Source organism: Macaca thibetana, chromosome 6, assembly GCF_024542745.1.
Source record: "Macaca thibetana thibetana isolate TM-01 chromosome 6, ASM2454274v1, whole genome shotgun sequence".
Lineage (NCBI taxonomy): Eukaryota > Metazoa > Chordata > Mammalia > Primates > Cercopithecidae > Macaca > Macaca thibetana.
In genome coordinates this window covers 122861148-122884511 of record NC_065583.1, presented here as the reverse complement: position 1 = coordinate 122884511, position 23364 = coordinate 122861148, and positions in this window count along the sequence as shown.

Below are 23364 nucleotides of genomic sequence, written 5' to 3'. Positions count from 1 at the left end.
CCCAGCCAACCACCCAGTCTTGCATGTTGTGTACTTTATCCATTAGAGTCCTTCGCATATTCGTCATAGTTTTTTTTTTTTTTAACTGTCCAAAGTATTTGTTAATTGTTTATTTATCAAAGGAAACCATTTCTTAGCCCACATATTCATGTTTCATAGTTCAGGAACACAGATCAATGACAAACTTCTAGGTAATTCAACACAAAGAAATTCTTTGTATTCTGAAATCACTTGCACTTTCCTCTTCTCCACAAAATCTTTAATGGGATTACAATTTTTTAAGAAATCTATAGATGCTGTCTTTCTTGGTTCAGCCACAGCAAACTCGTAAAGAGCTACAAACCCCAGGGATACAACAAATGTTCCAACAATACAAAATCACAGACACTTGGCCAGAAGGCCAAGCAACTGAGGTTCTGTCAAAGCCCTGGAAGCCCGGGTAGTTACTGTCCTTAATAGGTATGTCAGTCTCAACACCAATGCCCTTCCTGGCTGGTGGGGAAATGGATGGCCCATAGTTGTTTTAAATTCCTGGTCTGATAATTCCAATATCCCTGTTATGTCTGGCTCTGATCCTTTCTCTGTCTCTTCAATTTGTGTTTTTGCCTTTTAGTATGCCTTATAATTTTGCGTTGATAGCCAGAAATTGTGTACTGAGTAAAAGGAACTCCTGTAAATAGGCCTTTAGTGATGTGGTAGGAAGGTGTGGAGAGGAGGGGAAGCATTCTGTAGTCCTATGACCAGGTCTCAGTCTTTTTGTGATCCTGTTCCTCCGGACTGGGAACTTCACAAGTGTTTCTAAGTTTTTTATGTGTGTGTGTGTGTGTGTGTGTATGTGTGTTTCCTCCTCCCTTAGGCAGAAGAGGATGGCTACAGTGGGCTGGAATTAGGTATTTCCCTTTTCCTCAGCCAGTTAGGCTCTGATAATGCTCCAGCAGGTTAGGATCTGGTTAACTAGTTTCTACTTATTAAGAAGAACAGGCTGCTCTGGCATATTTCAAAATGCCTCCTTTCCCCCTCCTTCTACCAGAAGCATGAGAAGATTTTTCTCTGATACTTACTGTGAGAAGCTGGTCAAGCTCCTGGAAGTAAAACTCACAAAAGTTGGGGGAATGGGTTATGAGTCGGTACCCTGGGTTTTTTAAACTCTCAGACTTGTCTGCGCTGAGCCTTTAGCAATCTGTCAATTTCAGTTCAAGTTTTCTTTCCCTGGCTGGTGGTGATTTCCATTCATGAGTCTCTGCTCTGGTAAATCATGATTCCCTGGGATACCCTGTCTGTCTCTACAATCTGGGGGGAAGCAGTTTTCCCTGTGTCCCCAACTCTCTTGTAGATCCAAGAAGTGTTGCTGATTTTTCAGTCTATTCAGCTTTCTACTTGTTAGGGTGGAGTGGCAACTTCTAGGCTCATTACATATGAAACTGAAACCTGGAAGGCCTCATTAAAAAAAAATCTCAGCTGGGCGCGGTGGTTCACGCCTGTAATCCCAACACTCTGGGAGGCCAAGGCGAGCAGACCACAAGGTCAGGAGATTGAGATCATCCTGGCTAACATGGTGAAACCCTGTCTGTACTAAAAATACAAAAAATTAGCCAGGTACGGTGGCATGCGCCTGTAGTCCCAGCTACTCGGGAGGCTGAGGCAGGAAAATCACTTGAACCCAGGAGGTGGGAGGCAGAAGTCGTGGTGAGTGGAGATCGTGCCACTGCACTCCAGCCTGGGTGACAGAGCAAGACTCAGTCTCAAAAAAAAAAAAAAAAAAAAGCAAAAACAACAACAACAACAACAAAAACTCTATATATTTGAATGAAAAAATATGGATTATTTCTTCCATTATTCAATAGACACATCTTTTTAAAAAAAGAAAAAATGGGCAGGAGGCTTAAAGGGTCCCTTTATTTCGCAAAAAAAGAATATTCAAATGGCTAATAACACAAAAATACACTCAAACTCATTAATAAACAGAGAAATCCAAATTAAAGCCTTAATGAGACAGTACTACACATTTCAGTATAGCTTAAATGGAAATAATTAACAATACCAAGTGTTGATGAGGATGTGGAGCAAGGAAAGCTTACACCCACTGCTGCAGGGAGTGTAAATTGGTATGTTTGGAAGCTGGCTGGGCATAGGTGGCTCACCCCAGTAATTTCAGCACTTTGGGAGGCTGAGGCAGGAGGATTGCTTGAGCTCAGGTATTCCAGAGCAGCCTGGGCAATATAGTGAGACTCTGTCTCTACAAAAAAAAAAAAAAACACAAAAAAGTGTTTTAGTTAACCAGGCACAGTGGTGGGTGCCTGTGGTCCCAGCTACTTGGGAGGCTGGGGTAGAAGGATCACTTGAGCCCAGGAGTTTGAGGCTGCAGTGAACCATGATTGAGCCACTGCACTACTGCCTGAGAGACAGAGTGAAACTATGTCTCTAAAAAAAAAAAAAAAAAAATGGGAAACTATTTGATATTCCCTACTAAAGCTAAATATGTGAATATGCACATATCCTATGATACAGCAATTCCACTCCTAGATATATATCTAACAGACCAACAGACATGTGCCAAAGTGTTTATTGCAATATATTTGTTATATCCAAAACCGGAGAATAACAAAAATGCCCATTGACAATGGAATACATAAGTAAGTTATAGTATATACATATAGTGGAATACTATACAGAAAGAAATAGCTACATGGAGCAACATGTATGAATCTGACAAGCACAACGATGAACAAGAGAAGCCACATGCTAACTATATACTACATGATTCCACTTACATAAAGTTTGAACAGGCATAGCTAAATTCTGGTGTTAAAGTCAAGAGGTTGCCTTTGGGGATAAAGGAGGATGTAATGATTGGGAGTGGGCATGAGAGGGGTTTCTGGGGTGTTAGCAATATTTACTTTGTTCTTTGTTGCCTTGAAAGGTGATCAAGGAATGTATTTTGTGATAATCCAGTAAACCTTACTTGTATGGTTTGTATATTTTTCTGTTCCTTGTTTATATTTTAATTTTTAAGGTTGAAAATAAAAAATGAAATAGCTTGGTTGTGAAAAGCATTAGAGAGCTAGGAGTGCTGGACAGACTTAATATGTTTTATGTGGCCAGAGGCACCTGCCTTGAGCAGTGGAAAGCACCTCAGTCTCAGGCTGATGATACAGGAGAGAAAGAACAATGGGTGGACAAAACTCATCACTTATTTTCAGGAACACATTGTTCTCATATTCTCCCTTCCAGGTCCTGTATGAAAAACTGCCTCCAGTAAATGAAATGATCAATTCATTTACATTAACATGTGATGTGGTTTGGCTCTGTGTGCCCACCCAAATCTCATGTCCGATTGTAATCCTCACATGTCAGGGGAGGAGGGAGGTGGGAGGTGGGAGGTGATTGCCTCATGGGGGCGGATTTCCCCCATGCCATTCGCGTGATAGTGAGTGAGTTCTCATGAGAGCTGATGGTTTAGAAGTGTGGCACTCCCCCTCGCTCTCTCTCTCTTGTGCCACCATGTGAAGAAGGTTTTTGCTTCTCCTTCACCTTCCTCCATGATTGTAAGTTTCCTGAGGCCTCCCAGCCATGCTTCTTGTTAAGCCTGTGGAACTAAGTCAATTAAGCCTCTTTTCTTCATAAATTACCCAGTCTCAGGTAGTTCTTTATAGCAGTATGAGAACGAGCTAATACATGTAAATCCCATAATTCTAGGGTTGTATGTGCTATTAAAGATCATATATTCCAATTACTCATCCAGATGCATAAAAAGACAGACAATAGCTTAACTAGTAACATCCCCAGGCCCTTTGATTGGACTATAGACTAAATCTTCTACTACAGAAGTTAGGTGTCAGATTGCTAGGCTGGGGAGGAAATTTCAGTCCCCTGAAATCCTATGTCTAGGTTTGGGCTGTGCTTGAATTGTTTCACTTTGAAGGAGATATTTTGCTTGGATCTTTGGATCATGTAAAGGTGGAGGAACTTAAATCCTCAGAAGCTGTTCCAATTTTCTTTTGCTGAACCATCCTAAGTTCAGTGGCATCAAACAGCAACCAGTATATTATGCTCACAGATCCTGTTGGTCAGCAATCTTGAAAGGGCACAGCTTGAGCAATTGTCTCTGTTCCATGAGGTCTGGGGCCTCAGTTAGGAAGACTCCAAAGCTAGTGTGGCAGGCGCAGAGGACATAATGTGACTCAGCACCTAGGGTAGGATAATTGACTGTCTTGGTTTGCCCAGGACAGGAGGGCGTCAGGATAGTCCATCTAGACTGGGGACTGCAGTCATCTGAAGACTCACTTCTCAGATGTCTGGTAATTCATGTTGACTGTTGGCTGAGCACCTCATTGGAGTTATTGATGGGAATACCTTTCCATGAACTCTCCATGTGGCTGCTTGGGCATCCTCAGAGCATGTTGGCCAGGTTCCAAAAGTAAGTGCCTCAAGGGAACCAGGCAGAGTTCGGCATTTTCTACGGTCTGTTCTCAGAAGTCACATAGTGTCACCCAGTCACATTCAAGGGAAGGGATCATAGATACCACCTCTCTATAAGAGAAGAGTCAAAGGCACAGCAAGTTGTAAGAAGAGCATGGGGCTTGGAGATATTGTTGTGGCCATCTTTTGAAAATACAGTCTGCCACAGTGGTATACAGAACCCACTGAGACACTTCGGGGACTTGAGCATACACAGGTGGTGGGCATGGGGGAGAGGGAGCAAAAGAAATTCATTCTCTCAAACTCTTCTCCCTATATTCCACATTTGATAAGTCAGTTTCTATCCTGTGGGTTTAATTTTTTTTTTTTTTTTTTTTTTTGAGACGGAGTCTTGCTCTGTCACCCAGGCTGGAGTGCAGTGGCACAATCTTGGCTCACTACAGCCTCTGCCTTCTGGGTTCAAGTGATTCTCCTGCCTCAACCTCCTGAGTAGCTGGAGTTATAGGCACCTGCAACCATGCCCAGCTACCTTTTAGGCATTTTTAGTAGAGATGGGGTTTCACCATGTTGACCAGGCTGATCTCGAACTCCTGACCTCAAGTGATCCACCTGCCTCAACCTCCCAAAGTGGTGGGATTACAGACATGAACCACCATGCTTGGCCCTGTGGGTTTAAATTTTTAACTATGGGCTAGAATTCAACAAAACAATGGGCAAAAAGTGGGAGCAACGTGGCTAGCAAGGTCATATATTCAAATTTCAGGTGTGCTTTATACCTTTGGGTGACATTATATGAGCATCAAGTGGCATCTGCTGTTGCAAGACTATCAGCTTAGGAGTCCGAGATTCTGTCTCTGCGTCCTCAGCTAGCACCTCCATTGGTTCATCTTGTGACATTGGTCAAGTCACTTTGCATCTCAGGTGCCTCATTTTTTGACATGAGAATGATAGCAGAACTTGAACTATCCACTTCACAGTCATAGGAACAAAATTAGTTTGAAAAACTGCTGCAGAAACCTAAGGCATCACAGTATTACAGGCGTACCTCGTTTTATTGCACCTTGTGGATTTTTTTGGCAATGCTTTGTTTCCATTATAGATACTGTATTTTTCACAAATTGAAGGTATGTGCAACCCTGGATTGACCAAGTCCACTGGCACCATTTTTAACAGCATGTGCTCACTTGGTGTCACTGCATCCACATTTTGGTAACTTTCACAAGATTTCAAACCTTTTTATTATTATTGTACCTGTTATGGTCATCTGTGATCAGTGATCTTTGATGTTACCATTGTAACTGTTTTGGGCTGCTATGAACCATGCTCATATAAGACAGTGAACTTGATAAATGTGTATCCTCTGACTGCTCCTCTGACTCGGCTGTTCCCCTTGTCTCTTTCCCTCTCCTCAGCCTCCCTATTCTCTGAGACATAATATTAAAATTAGGCCACTTAGTAACCCCACCATGGTCTCCATGTGTTCAAGTGAAAGGAGGAATAACACATCTCTCACATTAAAACAAAAACTAGAAATGATTAAGCTCGTGAAGAAGGCACATCTAAACCCAAAGCAGGGCTGGTTGTGGTGGCTCACACCTGTAATACCAGCACCTTGGGAGGCCGAGGCAGGTGGATCACTTGAGGTCAGGAGTTTGAGACCAGCCTGGCTAACATGGCAAAACCCAGTCTCTACTAATAATACAAAAATTAGCCGGGTGTGGTGGCACATGCTACTCAGGAGACTGAGGCACAAGAATCCTTGAACCCAGGAAGTGGAGGTTTCAGTGAGCCAAGATCACACCACTGCGCTCCAACCTGGGTGACAGAGTGAAACTGTGTTTTTTTGTTTTTGTTTTTGTTTTAAAAAGAAAAGAAAAAACAAAAAACCTAAGGTAAGCCAAAAGCTAGGCCTCTCCAACAAACATATGAAAAAAAGCTCATCATCACTGGTCATTAGAGAAATGCAAATCAAATAAACAATGAGATAACATCTCACGCCAGTTAGAATGGCAATCATTAAAAAGTCAGTAAACAACAGATGCTGGAGAGGATGTGGAGAAATAGGAATGCTTTTACACTGTTTGTGGGAGTGTAAACTAGTTCAACCATTGTGGAAGACAGTGTGGTGATTCCTCAAGGATCTAGAACCAGAAATACTATTTGACCCAGCAATCTCATTACTGGGCATATACCCAAAGGATTATAAATCTTTCTACTATAAAGACACATGCACATGTATGTTTATTGAAGCACTATTCACAATAGTAAAGACTTGCAGCCAACCCAAATACCCATCAATGATAGACTGGGTAAAGAAAATGTGGCACATATACACCATGGAATACTATGCAGCCATAAAAAAGGATGAGTTCATGTCCTTTGCAGGGACATGGATGAAGCTGGAAACCATCATTCTCAGCAAACTTACACAGGAATAGAAAACCAAACACCACATCTTCTCACTCATAAGTGGGAATTGAACAATGAGAACACATGGACACGGGGAGGGGAACATCACACACTGGGGCCTGTCAGGGGGTGAGCGGGCTAGGGGAGGAATAACATTAGGAGAAACACCTAATGTAGATGACGGGTTGATGTGTGCAGCAAATGACCATGGCACGTGTATTCCTATGTAACAAACCTGCACACTCTGCACATGTATCCCAGAACTTAAAGGATAATTTTTTTAAAAAATTTGTTAAATAATAAAATATACAAACTTGGGAAAAAAAAAAAAAAGCTAGGCCTGTTGTGCCAAACAGCCAAGTTGTGAATGCAAAAGGAAAAGTCCTTTTTATTTTTATTTTTGAAAAGTTTTTGAAAAAAATTAAAAGCGCTACTCCGGTGAACAAATGAGTGATAAGAAAGCAAAACAAATATATTGGTGATTTGGAGAAAGTTTTAGCAGATTAAACATCAAACCAGCCAGAACATTCCTGTAAACCAAACCTAATCCAGAGCAAGGCCCTAACTCTTCAATTCTGTGAAGGCTGAGAGAAGTGAGGAAGCTGCAGAAGAAAATTTGATGCTAGCAAAAGTTTAAGGAAAGAAGCCATCTTTATAACATCAAAGGCAAAGTGAAGCAACGAGTGCTGATGTAGAAGGTGCAAGTTATTCTGAATATCTAGCTAAGACCATTGATGAAGTTGGCTATTATAAACAACACATTTTCAATGTAGATGAAACAGCCTTCTATCGGAAGAAGATGCCATCTAGGACTTTCACAGCTAGAGAGGCGAAGTCAACGCCTGACTTCAAAGTTTCAAAGGACACGCTGACTTTCTTGTTACAGACTTATGCAGCTGATGAGCTGAAGTTGAAGCTGGTGCACATTTACGATTCCAAAAATCCTGGGGTCCTTAAGAATTATGATAAATCTGCTCTGCCTATGCTCTATAAATGGAACAAAAGAACCTGGATAATAGCACACCTGTTTACAGCATGGTTCATTGAATATTTTAAGCCCACTGTTGAAACCTATTGCTTAGAAAAAATGATTCATTTCAAAATAATACTGCTCATTGACAATGTACCTGGTCACCCAAGAGCTCTGATGGAGATTGCGAGAAACAAACTTACCTATCCAAACCCAAAGAATGGACTCAGAGACACAGGGAATAGTGGAAGCAAGACTTTTAACGACAGTCTTGCAAGATCTGGTGTCTGATGGGCAGACACACCCAGCATGGTTGCAACAAGCCATTTATCCCCTAGTACGCAGACCCCTCACCCGGTTCCTCATAGGCTGAGTACTATGGGGTCACAGTTTTCCCAGACGTCGCCTATTGGTTGTTCGGTAGGGGCTTTCAGGTGTCTTATTTAGGGTTGTCTCGTTGCATTTTGTTGCAGCCTACAATGCATTGCAATCATAGTCAGCTCAGCGGCTTTTCAAGTATTTGATTTATGACCTAGGTAGTCAGGCGAGCTGATAGGAATAGAAAAAGTGTGCTATTTTGCAATCTAGTAAACTTTCGTTCTAGATTAAACTTCTTTGGTTCTGATGAGGGCAACTAAGTGGGGCCCCAACAAGTAGGTACTGGCTATCAAAGCAGGGCCCTAGTATATTCTGTCTTTCTGTAGTTTGTGGACCCAAGCCTATTCAAAGCACTTTGTCTTGGAAATGGACCCTCATATACATTATTTTCTTCACGACGTACAGGAGATTAATGTTTTAATGCCTGCCAACACAACATTCATTCTGTAACCCCTGGATCAGGAGTAATTTTGACTTTCAAGTCTTATTTCTTAAGAAGTACATTTCCAGGCCGGGCATGGTGGCTCATACCTGTAATTCTAGCACTCTAGGAGGCTGAGGCGGGTGGATCACAAGGTCAGGAGTTCGAGACAAGCCTGGCCAATATGGCGAAACCCCGTCTCTACTAAAAATACAAAAAGTAGCCATACATGGTGGCACGTGCCTGTAGTCCCAGCTACTCGGGAGGCTGAGGCAGAAGAATCGCTTGAACCTGGGAAGCGAAGGTTGCAGTGAGCCAAGATTGTACCACTGCAATCCAGTCTGGGTGACAGAGCGAGACTCCTTCTCAAAACAAAACAAAACAAAAAGTACATTTCCCAGCCTAAGCAACATGGTAAAACCCCATCTCAACCAAAAATACAAAAAATTATCTCAGTGTGGTGGCATGTGCCTGTGGTCCCAGACACTCGGGAGGCTGAGGTAGGAGGACCGCTTGAGCATGGGAGGTGAAGACTGCAGTGAGCTGAGATTGCACCACTGCACTCCAACCTGGGTGACAGAGTGAGACTCCATCTCAAAAAAAACAAATAAATGAAGTACATTTCATAACGCTATAGTTGCCACAGAGTGATGCTTCTGATGGATCTGGTCAAAGTAAATTGGAAATCTTCTGGAAAGGATTCACCACTCTAGATGCCATTAGGAACATTTCAGTCCTTCAATGTAAATAAGGTTAAAAAAATTTAAAAATAAAAATAAAAAAAGATTCTTCATTATTCATGGGAAAAGGTCAAAATATCAACATTAACGGGCATTCGGAAGGAGTTGATTCCAGTCCTCATAGATGATTTTGAAAGGTTCAAAACTGCAGCAGAGGAAGTAACTGCAGATGTGCTGGAGATAGCAAGAAAATTAGAATTAGAAATGGATCCTGAAGATGTGACCGAATTACTGTAATCTCATGATAGAACTTGAACAGATGAGGAGTTGCTTCTTATGAATGAGCAAAAAAAAAAAAAAAAAAAAAAAAAAAAAGTGGTTTCTTGAGATGAAATCCACTCCTGGTGATGATGCCATGAACGTTATTGAAATGACAACAAAAGATTTAGAATATTACATAAATGTAGTTGATAAAGCAGCAGCAGAGTTTGAAAGGACAAACTCCAATTTTGAAAGATTTACTGTGGGTAAAATGCTATCAAACAGCATTGTATGCTACAGAGAAATCTTTCACGAGAGTCAATCAATGTGGCAAACTTCATTGTCTTATTTTAAGAAATTGCAGCTGGGTACAGTGGCTCACACTTGTAATCCCAGCACTTTTGAAGGCCAAGGAGGGAGGATCATTTGAGGCCAGGAGTTTGAGATTGTAATAAACTATGACTGCACCACTGTATTCCAGCTTGGGCAACAGAGTGAGACTCTGTCTCAAAACAAAAAAAAAATTACCACAGCTATTCTGACGTTTAGCAACCACCAACCTTATCAGTCAACAACCATCAACACTGAGATAAGACCCTCCACAAGCAAAAAGATTATGACTTGTTGGAGGCTCAGACGATCATTAGTATTCTTTAGCAATAAAGTATTTTTAAATTAAAGCGTATTTTTTAACATAATGATTTGCACATTTAATAGACTACAGTATAGTGCAAACATAACTTTTATGTGCACTGGAAAACCAGAAAATTTGTGTTACTCGCTTTATTGCAATATTGGCTTTATTGCAATGGTCTGAAATCAAAGTCGCAATATCTCTGAGGTATGCCTGTATGTGGATGTGTCAAGTTTAGCATCTGCTGTCATCAGGAAAGCTAAGTATAGAAGCAAAAGCAGGAATAGCCCTGGATGGGAGTGCAGTAAAAGTGACCTTTGGGTCCCTGTAAGACCTGTAATTAAGACCTTGAGCCAAACTAATTACTTATGCTTGACTTACTAACTTAAAACATTTTTGACAAAACAAGGACCAATAATTAGATGAAAAAACTGTGTGTAACATATTAATACAATGAAGCTATACATCAACTGAAGTCTAAGTATATTCCTTATTTTGAGACAACAATATAGAAAAAGCACAGTTCCTGCAATTTTTACAAGATCCATAGCCGAACAAACTTTTAAATTTATTCCTATTTTATTTATCCAAAGATCCATTCTGCTGAAACTCATAATGCAGAAAATGGAGCACATTGCAGGAAAGATTATACTGGGAAATAATTCAGAATTGAAAGGTAATAATCACAAGAAGCTGTGGAAAGTGTTTGTAAAGAATTAAATGAAAAAAAAAAATGAGACCAGGCACAGTGCCTCATGCCCGTAATCCCAGCATTTTGGGAGGCTGAGGTGGGTGTATCACCTGAGGTCAGGAGTTTGAGACCACCCTGGCCAACATGGTGAAACACCGTCTCTATTAAAAATAAAAAAATTAGCCAGGCATGGTGATAGGCACCTGTAATCCCAGCTACTCGGGAGGCTGAGGCAGGAGAATCACTTGAACCTGGGAGGCGGAGATTGCAATGAGCTGAGATCACGCCACTGCACTCCAGCCTGGGTGACAGAGCGGGACTCTGTCTCAGAAAAAAGAAAAAAAAATGAGTAACACTAAAAAAGAAATTAAATCTCTCAAATTAATAATGAGTCTAGTAAAGAAATCACAGATTGAAGGAATGATAACAATCACCTAGATGGATAAGGAATTTTATTTCATTTCTGTTCCTAAGACAGTAAGTTTATGAACAGCTCACAGTGGTATAAAGAATAATTTAAGGCAGGGGATGGTGGCTCACTCCTGTAATCCCAGCAATTTGGGAGGCCGAGGTGGGTGGATCACCTGAGGTCAGGAGTTCGAGACCGGCCTGGCCAACATGGTGAAACCCCATCTCTACTAAAAATACAAAAATTACCCGGATGTGGTGGCATGCGCCTGTAATCCCAGCTACTTGAGAGGCTGAGGCAGGAGAATCCCTGGAACCCGGGAGGCAGAGGTTGTAGTGAGCTGAGATTGCACCATTGCACACCAGCCTGGGCAACAAAAGCAAAACTCCATCTCAATAATAATAATAATAATAATAATTGTTCTCGGCCAGGCACAGTGGCTCACGCCTGTAATCCCAGCAATTTGGGAGGCCGAGGTGGGTGGATCACCTGAGGTCAGGAGTTCGGGACCAGCCTGGCCAATATGGTGAAACCTCATCTCTACTAAAAACATAAAAATTAGCTGAGCATTTTGGCACATGCCTGTAATCCCAGCTACTCGGGAGGCTGAGGTAGGAGAATCGCTTGAACCCGGGAGGTGGATGGAGGTTGCAGTGAGCCGAGATCATGTCATTGCATTCCAGCATGGGTGACAAGAGCAAGACTCCATCTCAAAAAAAAAGAAAAAAAAAGACAGAAAAGAAAAAAACATGGTTCTTATTTTTTCACACATGAACTATTGCAAAGGCCTCCTGTTATAAAATGAAATGATATTTAAAATATTCACACCCTAGCATATGTCTCATTACTTGTATTTATGCTGTCTTTCTTTCTTTCTTTCTTTCTTTCTTTCTTTCTTTCTTTCTTTCTTTCTTTCTTTCTTTCTTTCTTTCTTTCTTTCTTTCTTAATTGAGACAGAGTCTCACTCTATTGCCCAGGCTGGAGTGCAGTGGCACCATCTCGGCTCACTGTAACCTCTGCCTCCTGGGCTCAAGTGATTCTCCCTCCTCAGCCTCCTGAGTAGCTGGGACTACAGGCACGTGCCACCATGGCCAGCTAAATTTTTGTATTTTTTAGTAGAAATGGGGTTTTGCCACGTTGGCCAGGCTGGTCTCAAACTCCTGACCTCAAGTGATCCGCCCACCTTGGCCTCCCAATGTGCTGGGATTCGGGATGAGCCACCACACCTGGCCTTGTGTTTACTGATTAATAAAAATTAATATGTCTTAGTTTCAGTGAAAGACTGAGTAAGTGTTCTAGAGTAAAGGAGACTAAAGGGAGAAAATAGAATCTTGGTTCTGGTGGGATAATGTTGCTACAAAGAATAACGTTGAGATAATCAGTGAAAACTGAGTATGGACTGTGTATCGGCTGATAGTATTTTTTTCTCTTTTTTTAAAGTAGAGGCAGCATATGAAAGCTGAGATCGTGAATTTTTGCCCCAGAACAATTGCAGGAATAAATCAGGTTCTCTCAGGAGAGGACCCACAGACCTCCTGAAGGAAGCAGATTGCTCCTGTAGGACCTGAGAGACACCCCAAAACCTCTGAGTGCCAAAACTGTAGAAGTGGGAAAGGGAGATCGTCTGCCCCAAACACACACACCCACTGGGGAAACTGAAGGCCTAGATTATGGGAGAAGATTTCGAACCTATCTGGAGCTGAGTCAATTTAGAGAGCTGAGTGAAACACAGGGGGAAAGGAAGCAGCAGGAAAACCCCTGGGAGCTCACTGGGTCCCCTAGCAACCTGTTTCTGCCTGCTCTCACGGGGGTCCTCCAGAAGAGCAGCCAGAGGTGCTGGGCCAAGGCCACAGGGAGAAGGAAATCTCCAGTTGAACTCTGTAACAATTTGAACTGATAGAGAAGCCTCCTGGCCAGAACTCAGGGGAGGGTGTGAATCCAGGGTGCAGACTCCACAGGAGGGGGTAGAAGGAAAGGCATATTTGCTTTCACAGCTGGGAGGCAGGTAGCCTGGGGCAAGTTCTCAGCTCTGCTCTCCCACTGCCTGAAAAAAGACTAGGTGCTGTTGTGGGGGTGCACAGTGGGAGTGAGATCAGCCCTTTGGATAGCATGGGAGCTGGGTGAGGCCTGTGACTGCCAGCTTTCCCCAACTTCTCTGACAACCTGCATGACACAAAAGAGGCAGCCATAATCCTCCTAGGTACACAACTCCTTTGACCTGGGAACCTCAGCCCCATCCCCTACAGCAGCCACAGCAAGACCCACCCAAGGAGAGTCTGCGCTCAGACACGCCTAGCCCTGCCCCATCTGATGGTCCTTCCCTACCCACCCTGGTAACTGAAGACAAAGGGCATATATTCTTGGGAGTTCTAGGGCCCCACCCACTACCACAGCTCTCTGGAAAGCGCCACCTCCTGGCAGGAGGCCAATCAGCATAAAAGTAGAGCATTAAACCATCAAAGCTAAGAACCCTCATAGAGTCCATTTCACTCCTCTGCTACCTCCACTAGAACAGGTGCTGGTATCCACAGCTGAGAGACCCACAGACAGTTCACATCACAGGATTCTGTGTAGACAGCCTCCAATACTGGCCCAGAGCCTGGTAGACTTGCTTGGTGGCTAGATCCAGAAGAGAGATAATAATCACTACAGCTCAGCTCTCATGAAGCCACATACATAGGAAAAGGGGGAGAGTACTACATCAAGGGAACACCCCATGGGACAAAAGAAGCTGAACAACATCCTTTATCCCTAGACCTTCCCTCTGACAGAGCCTACCCAAATGAGAGGGAACCAGAAAACCAACTCTGGTAATACGACAAAACAAGGTTGTTTAACAGCCCCCAACAAATCATATTAGCTCACCAGCAATGGACCCAAACCAAGAAGAAATCCAGATTTACCTGAAAAAGAATTCAAGAGATTAGTTATTAAGCTAATCAGGGAGGCAGCAGAGAAAGGTGAAGCCCAATGTAAGCAAATCCAAAATATGATATAAGAAGTGAAGGGAGAAATATTCAAGGAAATAGATAACATAAATAAAAAACAATCAAAACTTTTGGAAACAATGGACACACTTATAGAAATGCGAAATGCCCTGGAAAGTCTCAGCAATAGAATTGAACAAGTAGAAGAAAGAAATTCAGAGCTTGAAGACAAGGTATTTGAATTAACCCAATCCAAGAAAGACAAAGGAAAAAGAATAAGAAAATATAAACAAAGTCTCCAAGAAGTCTGGGATTATGTTAAATGACCAAATACAAGAATAATTTGCTGTTCTTGAGGAAGGAGAGAAATCTAAAAGTTTGGAAAACATATTTGGGGGAATAATTGAGAAAAACTTCCTCAACCTTGCTAGAGACCTAGACATCCAAATACGCGAAGCACAAAAACACCTGGAAAATTCATCACAAAAAGATCATCGTCTAGACACATGAAACCAAGATGAAAATTTAAAAATTCTTCGAACTGAACAACAATAGTGATACAACCTATCAAAACCTCTGGGACACAGCAAAGGCAGTGCTAAGAGGAAAGTTCATAGCCCTAAATGCCTCCATCAAAAAGTCTGAAAGAGCACAAACAGACAATCTAAGGTCACACCTCAAAGACCTAGAGAAACAAGAACAAACCAAACCCAAATCCAGCAGAAGAAAGGAAATAACCAAGATCAGAGCAGAACTAAATGAAATTGAAACAACAACAACAACAAATACAAAAGATAAATAAAGGAAAAAGCTGGTTCTTTGAAAAGATAAATAAAATTGATAGACCATTAGCAAGATCAACCAAGAAAAAAAGAAAATCCATATAAGCTCAATAAGAAAAGAAATGGGAGATATTAAAATTGACACCACAGAAATACAAAAGATAATTCAAAGCTACTGTGAACATCTTCATGCACATAAACTAGAAAACCTAGAAGAGATGGATGAATTATTGGAAAGATACAACCCTCCTAGCTTAAATCAGGAAGAATTAGATACCCTGAACAGACTAATAACAAGCAGCAAGACTGAAATGGTAATTTAAAAATTACTGGCCCAGCACGGTGGTTCATGCCTGTAATCCCAGCACTTTGGGAGGCCAAGGTGGGCAGATCACCTGAGGTCAGGAGTTTGAGACCAGCCTGACCAATGTGGAGAAAACACATCTCTACTAAAAATACAAAATTAGCCAGGCTGGTGGTGCATGCCTGTAATCCCAGCTACTCTGGAGGCTGAGGCAGAAGAATCACTTGAACCCAGGAGGCAGAGGTTGTGGTGAGCTGAGATCTCACCATTGCACTCCAGCCTGGACAACAAGAGCAAAACTCTCACTCAAAAAAAAAAAAAAAAAAGAATTACCAACAGGCCAGGCACGGTGGCTCATGTCTATAATCCCAGCATTTTGGGAGGCTCAGGCAGGTGGATCAGTAAAGGTCAGGAGTTCAAGACCATCCTGGCTAACATGGAGAATCTCTGTCTCTACTAAAAATACAAAAATTAGCCAGGCATGGAGGCATGTGCTGAGGTGGGAGAATTGCTTGAACCCGAGGCAGAGATTTCAGTGAGCTGAGGTAATGTTACTGCACTCCAGCCAGGGTGACAGAGAGAGATTTCCTCTCAAAAAAAAAAAAAAAAAAAATTACCAGCACAAAAAAGTCCGGGATCAGACGGATTTACAGCAGAATTATATGAGACATTCAAAGAAGAATTGGTACCAATCCTATTGACACTATTCCACAAGATTTAAAAAAAGGAACCTTCCCTGAATCATTCTATGAAGCCAGTATTGTCCTAATACCAAAACCAGGAAAGGGCATAACCAAAAAAGAAAACTACAGACTGATATCCCCGATGAACACAGACGGTAAAATCCTTAACAAATACTAGCTAACTGAATCCAACAACATATCAAAAAGATAATTCACCATGATCAAGTGAGTTTTACACCAGGGATGCAGGGATGGTTTAACATACGCAAGTCAACAAATGTGATACACCAAATAAACAGAATTAAAAGCCAAACTCATATGATCATCTCAATGGATGCAGAAAAAGCATTTGACAAAATCCAGCATCGCTTTATGATTAAAACTTTCAGCAAAATCAGCATACAAGGGACATACCTCAATATAATAAAAGCCATCTATGGCAAACTCACAGTCAACATAATACTGAATAGGGAAAAGTTGAAACCATTCCCTCTGAGAACTGTAACAAGATAAGAATGCCCATTCTCACTATTCCTCTTCAACATAATACTGTAAGTCCTAATCAGAGCAATCAGACAAGAGAAAGAAATAAAGGGCATCCAAATTGGTAAAGAGGAAGTCAAACAATTACTGTTTGCTGATGATATGATTATTTACCTAGAAAACCCTGAAGACTCCTCCAGAAAGCTTCTAGAACTTATAAAAGAATTCAGCAGGCTGGGCACGGTGGCTCACTCCTGTAATCCCAGCACTTTGGGAGGCTGTGGTGGGCAGATCATGAGATCAAGAGATCGAGACCATCCTGGCCAACATGGCGAAACCCCATCTGTACTAAAAATACAAAAATTAGCTGGGCATGGTGGCATGCGCCTGTAATCCCAGCTACGCGGGAGGCCGAGGCAGGAGAATCATTTGAACTTAGGAGGCAGAGGTTGCAGTCAGCCGATATCATGCCACTGCACTCTAGCCTAGTGACAAAGTGAGATTCTGTCTCAAAAAAAACAAAACAAAACAGAGGGCGGAGCAAGATGGCCCAATAGGAACAGCTCCAGTCTCCAGCTCCCAGCGTGAGCAACACAGAAGACAGGTGATTTCTGCATTATCAACTGAGATACTGGGTTCATCTCACTGGGGAGTGCCGGACGATCGGTGCTGGTCAGCTGTTGCAGCCCGACCAGTGAGAGCTGAAGCAGGGCGAGGCATTGCCTCACCTGGGAAGCGCAAGGGGGAAGGGAATCCCTTTTCCTAGACAGGGGAACAGAGACACACAACACCTGGAAAATCGGGTAACTCCCACCCCAATACTGCGCTTTAAGCAAACGGGCACACCAGGAGATTATATCCCACACCTGGCCGGGAGGGTCCCACACCCATGGAGCCTTCCCCATTGCTAGCACAGCAGTCTGTGATCTAACTGCAAGGCAGCAGCGAGGCTGAGGGAGGGGCACCCGCCATTGCTGAGGCTTAAGTAGGTAAACAAAGCCCTGGGAAGATCGAACTGGGTGGAGCTCACAGCAGCTCAAGGAGGCCTGCCAGTCTCTGTAGACTCCACCTCTGGGGACAGGGCACAGCTAAACAACAACAACAACAACAAAAAGCAGCAGAAACCTCTGCAGACGCAAGCAACTCTGTCTGACAGCTTTGAAGAGAGCAGTGGATCTCCCAACACGGAAGGTGAGATCTGAGAACGGACAGACTGCCTGCTCAAGTGGGTCCCTGACCCCTGAGTAGCCTAACTGGGAGACATCCTCCACTAGGGGCAGACCGACACCCCACACCTCACACGGTGGAATACACCCCTGAGAGGAAGCTTCCAAAGCAAGAATCAGATAGGTACACTCGCTGTTCAGCAGTATTCTATCTTCTGCAGCCTCTGCTGCTGACACCCAGGCAAACAGGGTCAGGAGTGGACCTCAAGCAATCTCCAACAGACCTACAGCTGAGGGTCCTGACTGTTAGAAGGAAAACTATCAAACAGGAAGGACACCCACACCAAAACCCCATCAGTACGTCACCATCATCAAAGACCAGAGGCAGATAAAACCACAAAGATGGGGAAAAAGCAGGGCAGAAAAGCTGGAAATTCAAAAAATAAGAGCGCATCTCCCCCTCCAAAGGAACGCAGCTCATCGCCAGCAACGGATCAAAGCTGGACGGAGAATGACTTTGACGAGATGAGAGAAGAAGGCTGCAGTCCATCAAACTTCTCAGAGCTAAAGGAGGAATTACATACCCAGCACAAAGAAACTAAAAAGCTTGAAAAAAGAGTGGAAGAATTGATAGCAAGAATAGTTAATGCAGAGAAGGCCATAAATGAATGGACAGAGATAAAAACCATGACACGAGAAATAAGTGACAAATGCACAAGCTTCAGTAACTGACTCGATCAACTGGAAGAAAGAGTATCAGCGATTGAGGATCAAATGAATGAAATGAAGTGAGAAGAGAAATCTAAAGAAAAAAGAAGAAAAAGAAATGAACAAAGCCTGCAAGAAGTATGGGATTATGTAAAAAGACCAAATCTACATCTGATTGGGGTGCCTGAAAGTGAGGGGGAAAATGGAACCAAGTTGGAAAACACTCTTCAGGATATCATCCAGGAGAATTTCCACAACCTAGTAGGGCAGGCCAACATTCAAATTCAGGAAATACAGAGAACACCACAAAGATATTCCTCGAGAAGAGCAACTCCAAGACACATAATTGCCAGATTCACCAAAGTTGAAATGAAGGAAAAAATCTTAAGGGCAGCCAGAGAGAAAGGTCGGGTTACCCACAAAGGGAAGCCCATCAGACTGACAGCAGATCTCTCGGCAGAAACTCTACAAGCCAGAAGAGAGTGGGGGCCAATATCCAACATTCTTAAAGAAAAGAATTTTAAACCCAGAATTTCATATCCAGCCAAACTAAGTTTCATAAGTGAAGGAGAAATAAAATCCTTTACAGATAAGCAAATGCTTAGAGATTTTGTCACCACCAGGCCTGCCTTACAAGAGACCCTGAAGGAAGCACTAAACATGGAAAGGAACAACCGGTACCAGCCATTGCAAAAACAACCAACCATTGCAAAAACATGCCAAAATGTAAAGACCATCGAGGCTAGGAAGAAACTGCATCAACTAATGAGCAAAATAACCAGTTAATATCATAATGGCAGGATCAAGTTCACACATAACAATATTAACCTTAAATGTAAATGGACTAAATGCTCCAATTAAAAGACACAGACTGGCAAACTGGATAAAGAGTCAAGACCCATCAGTCTGCTGCTGTATTCAGGAGACCCATCTCACACGCAGAGACATACATAGGCTCAAAATAAAGGGATGGAGGAAGATCTACCAAGCAAATGGAGAACAAAAAAAAGCAGGGGTTGCAATACTAGTCTCTGATAAAACAGACTTTAAACCATCAAAGATCAAAAGAGACAAAGAAGGCCATTATATAATGGTAAAGGGAACAATTCAACAGGAAGAGCTAACTATCTTAAATATATATGCACCCAATACAGGAGCACCCAGATTCATAAAGCAAGTCTTTAGAGACTTACAAAGAGACTTAGACTCCCATACAATAATAATGGGAGACGTCAACACCCCATTGTCAACATTAGACAGATCAACGAGACAGAAAGTTAACAAGGATATCCAGGAATTGAACTCATCTCTGCAGCAAGCAGACCTAGTAGACATCTATAGAACTCTCCACCCCAAATCAACAGAATATACATTCTTCTCAGCACCACATCACACTTACTCCAAAATTGACCACATAATTGGAAGTAAAGCACTCCTCAGCAAATGTACAAGAACAGAAATTATAACAAACAGTCTCTCAGACCACAGTGTAATCAAACTAGAACTCAGGACTAAGAAACTCACTCAAAACTGCTCAACTACATGGAAACTGAATAACCTGCTCCTGAATGACTACTGGGTACACAATGAAATGAAGGCAGAAATAAAGATGTTCTTTGAAACCAATGAGAACAAAGATAAAACATACCAGAATCTCTGGGACACATTTAAAGCAGTGTGTAGAGGGAAATTTATAGCACTAAATGCCCACAAGAGAAAGCTGGAAAGATCTAAAATTGACACCCTAACATCACAATTAAAAGAACTAGAGAAGCAAGAGCAAACACATTCAAAAGCTAGCAGAAGGCAAGAAATAACTAAGATCAGAGCAGAACTGAAGGAGATAGAGACACAAAAAACCCTCCAAAAAATCGATGAATCCAGGAGTTGGTTTTTTGAAAAGATCAACAAAATTGATAGACCGCTAGCAAGATTAATAAAGAAGAAGAGGGAGAAGAATCAAATAGATGCAATAAAAAATGATAAAGGGGATATCACCACTGACCCCACAGAAATACAAACTACCATCAGAGAATACTATAAACACCTCTACGCAAATAAACTAGAAAATCTAGAAGAAATGGATAATTTCCTGGACACTTACACTCTCCCAAGACTAAACCAGGAAGAAGCTGAATCCCTGAAGAGACCAATAGCAGGCTCTGAAATTGAGGCAATAATTAATAGCCTACCAACCAAAAAAAGTCCAGGACCAGATGGATTCACAGCTGAATTCTACCAGAGGTACAAGGAGGAGCTGGTACCATTCCTTCTGAAACTATTCCAATCAATAGAAAAAGAGGGAATACTCCCTAACTCATTATATGAGGCCAATATCATCCTGATACCAAAGCCTGGCAGAGACACAACAAAAAAAGAGAATTTTAGACCAATATCCCTGATGAACATCGATGCAAAAATCCTCAATAAAATACTGGCAAACCAGATCCAGCAGCACATCAAAAAGCTTATCCACCATGATCAAGTGGGCTTCATCCCTGGGATGCAAGGTTGGTTCAACATATGCAAATCAATAAACGTAATCCAGCATATAAACAGAACCAAAGACAAAAACCACATGATTATCTCAATAGATGCAGAAAAGGCCTTTGACAAAATTCAACAGCCCTTCATGCTAAAAACTCTCAATAAATTCGTTATTGATGGAACGTATCTCAAAATCATAAGAGCTATTTATGACAAGCCCACAGCCAATATCATACTGAATGGGCAAAAACTGGAAAAATTCCCTTTGAAAACTGGCACAAGACAGGGATGCCCTCTCTCACCACTCCTATTCAACATAGTGTTGGAAGTTCTGGCTAGGGCAATCAGGCAAGAGAAAGAAATAAAGGGTATTCAGTTAGGAAAAGAAGAAGTCAAATTGTCCCTGTTTGCAGATGACATGATTGTATATTTAGAAAACCCCATTGTCTCAGCCCAAAATCTCCTTAAGCTGATAAGCAACTTCAGCAAAGTCTCAGGATACAAAATTAATGTGCAAAAATCACAAGCATTCTTATACACCAATAACAGACAAACAGAGAGCCAAATCATGAATGAACTTCCATTCACAATTGCTTCAAAGAGAATAAAATACCTAGGAATCCAACTTACAAGGGATGTAAAGGACCTCTTCAAGAACTACAAACCACTGCTCAGTGAAATAAAGGAGGACATAAACAAATGGAAGAACATACCATGCTCATGGATAGGAAGAATCAATATTGTGAAAATGGCCATACTGCCCAAGGTAATTTATAGATTCAATGCCATCCCCATCAAGCTACCAATGAGTTTCTTCACAGAATTGGAAAAAACTGCTTTAAAGTTCATATGGAACCAAAAAAGAGCCCGCATCTCCAAGACAATCCTAAGTCAAAAGAACAAAGCTGGAGGCATCATGCTACCTGACTTCAAACTATACTACAAGACTACAGTAACCAAAACAGCATGGTACTGGTACCAAAACAGAGATATAGACCAATGGAACAGAACAGAGTCCTCAGAAATAATACCACACATCTACAGCCATCTGATCTTTGATAAACCTGAGAAAAACAAGAAATGGGGAAAGGATTCCCTATTTAATAAATGGTGCTGGGATAATTGGCTAGCCATAAGTAGAAAGCTAAAACTGGATCCTTTCCTTACTCCTTATACAAAAATTAATTCAAGATGGATTAGAGACTTAAATGTTAGACCTAATACCATAAAAACCCTAGAAGAAAACCTAGGTAATACCATTCAGGACATAGGCATGGGCAAGGACTTCATGTCTAAAACACCAAAAGCAATGGCAACAAAAGCCAAAATTGACAAATGGGATCTAATTAAACTAAAGAGCTTCTGCACAGCAAAAGAAACTACCATCAGAGTGAACAGGCAACCTACAGAATGGGAGAAAATTTTTGCAATCTACTCATCTGACAAAGGGCTAATATCCAGAACCTACAAAGAACTCAAACAAATTTACAAGAAAAAAACAAACAACCCCATCAAAAAGTGGGCAAAGGATATGAATAGACATTTCTCAAAAGAGGACATTCATACAGCCAACAGACACATGAAAAAATGCTCATCATCACTGGCCATCAGAGAAATGCAAATCAAAACCACAATGAGATACCATCTCACACCAGTTAGAATGGCAATCATTAAAAAGTCAGGAGACAACAGGTGCTGGAGAGGATGTGGAGAAATAGGAACACTTTTATACTGTTGGTGGGATTGTAAACTAATTCAACCATTATGGAAAACAGTATGGCGATTCCTCAAGGATCTAGAACTAGAAGTACCATATGACCCAGCCATCCCATTACTGGGTATATACCCAAAGGATTATAAATCATGCTGCTATAAAGACACATGCACTCGTATGTTTATTGCGGCACTATTCACAATAGCAAAGACTTGGAATCAACCCAAATGTCCATCAGTGACAGACTGGATTAAGAAAATGTGGCATATATACACCATGGAATACTATGCAGCCATAAAAAAGGATGAGTTTGTGTCCTTTGTAGGGACATGGATGCAGCTGGAAACCATCATTCTCAGCAAACTATCGCAAGAACAGAAAACCAAACACCACATGTTCTCACTCATAGGTGGGAACTGAACAATGAGATCACTTGGACTCAGGAAGGGGAGCATCACACACTGGGGCCTATCACGGGGAGGGGGGAGGGGGGAGGGATTGCATTGGGAGTTATACCTGATGTAAATGATGAGTTGATGGGTGCTGATGAGTTGATGGGTGCAGCACACCAACATGGCACAAGCATACATATGTAACAAACCTGCACGTTATGCACATGTACCCTAGAACTTAAAGTATAATAATAAAAAAAAAAGAAAATAAATAAATAAGTAAAAATAAAAAAAGAATTCAGCAAAGTTTCTGGATACAAAATTAATGTACACAGATCAGTAGCTCTTCTATACACCAACAGCGACCAAGCTGAGAATCAAATCAAAAACTCAACACCTTTTACAACAGTTGCAAAATAAAATAAAATACTTAGAAATATACCTAA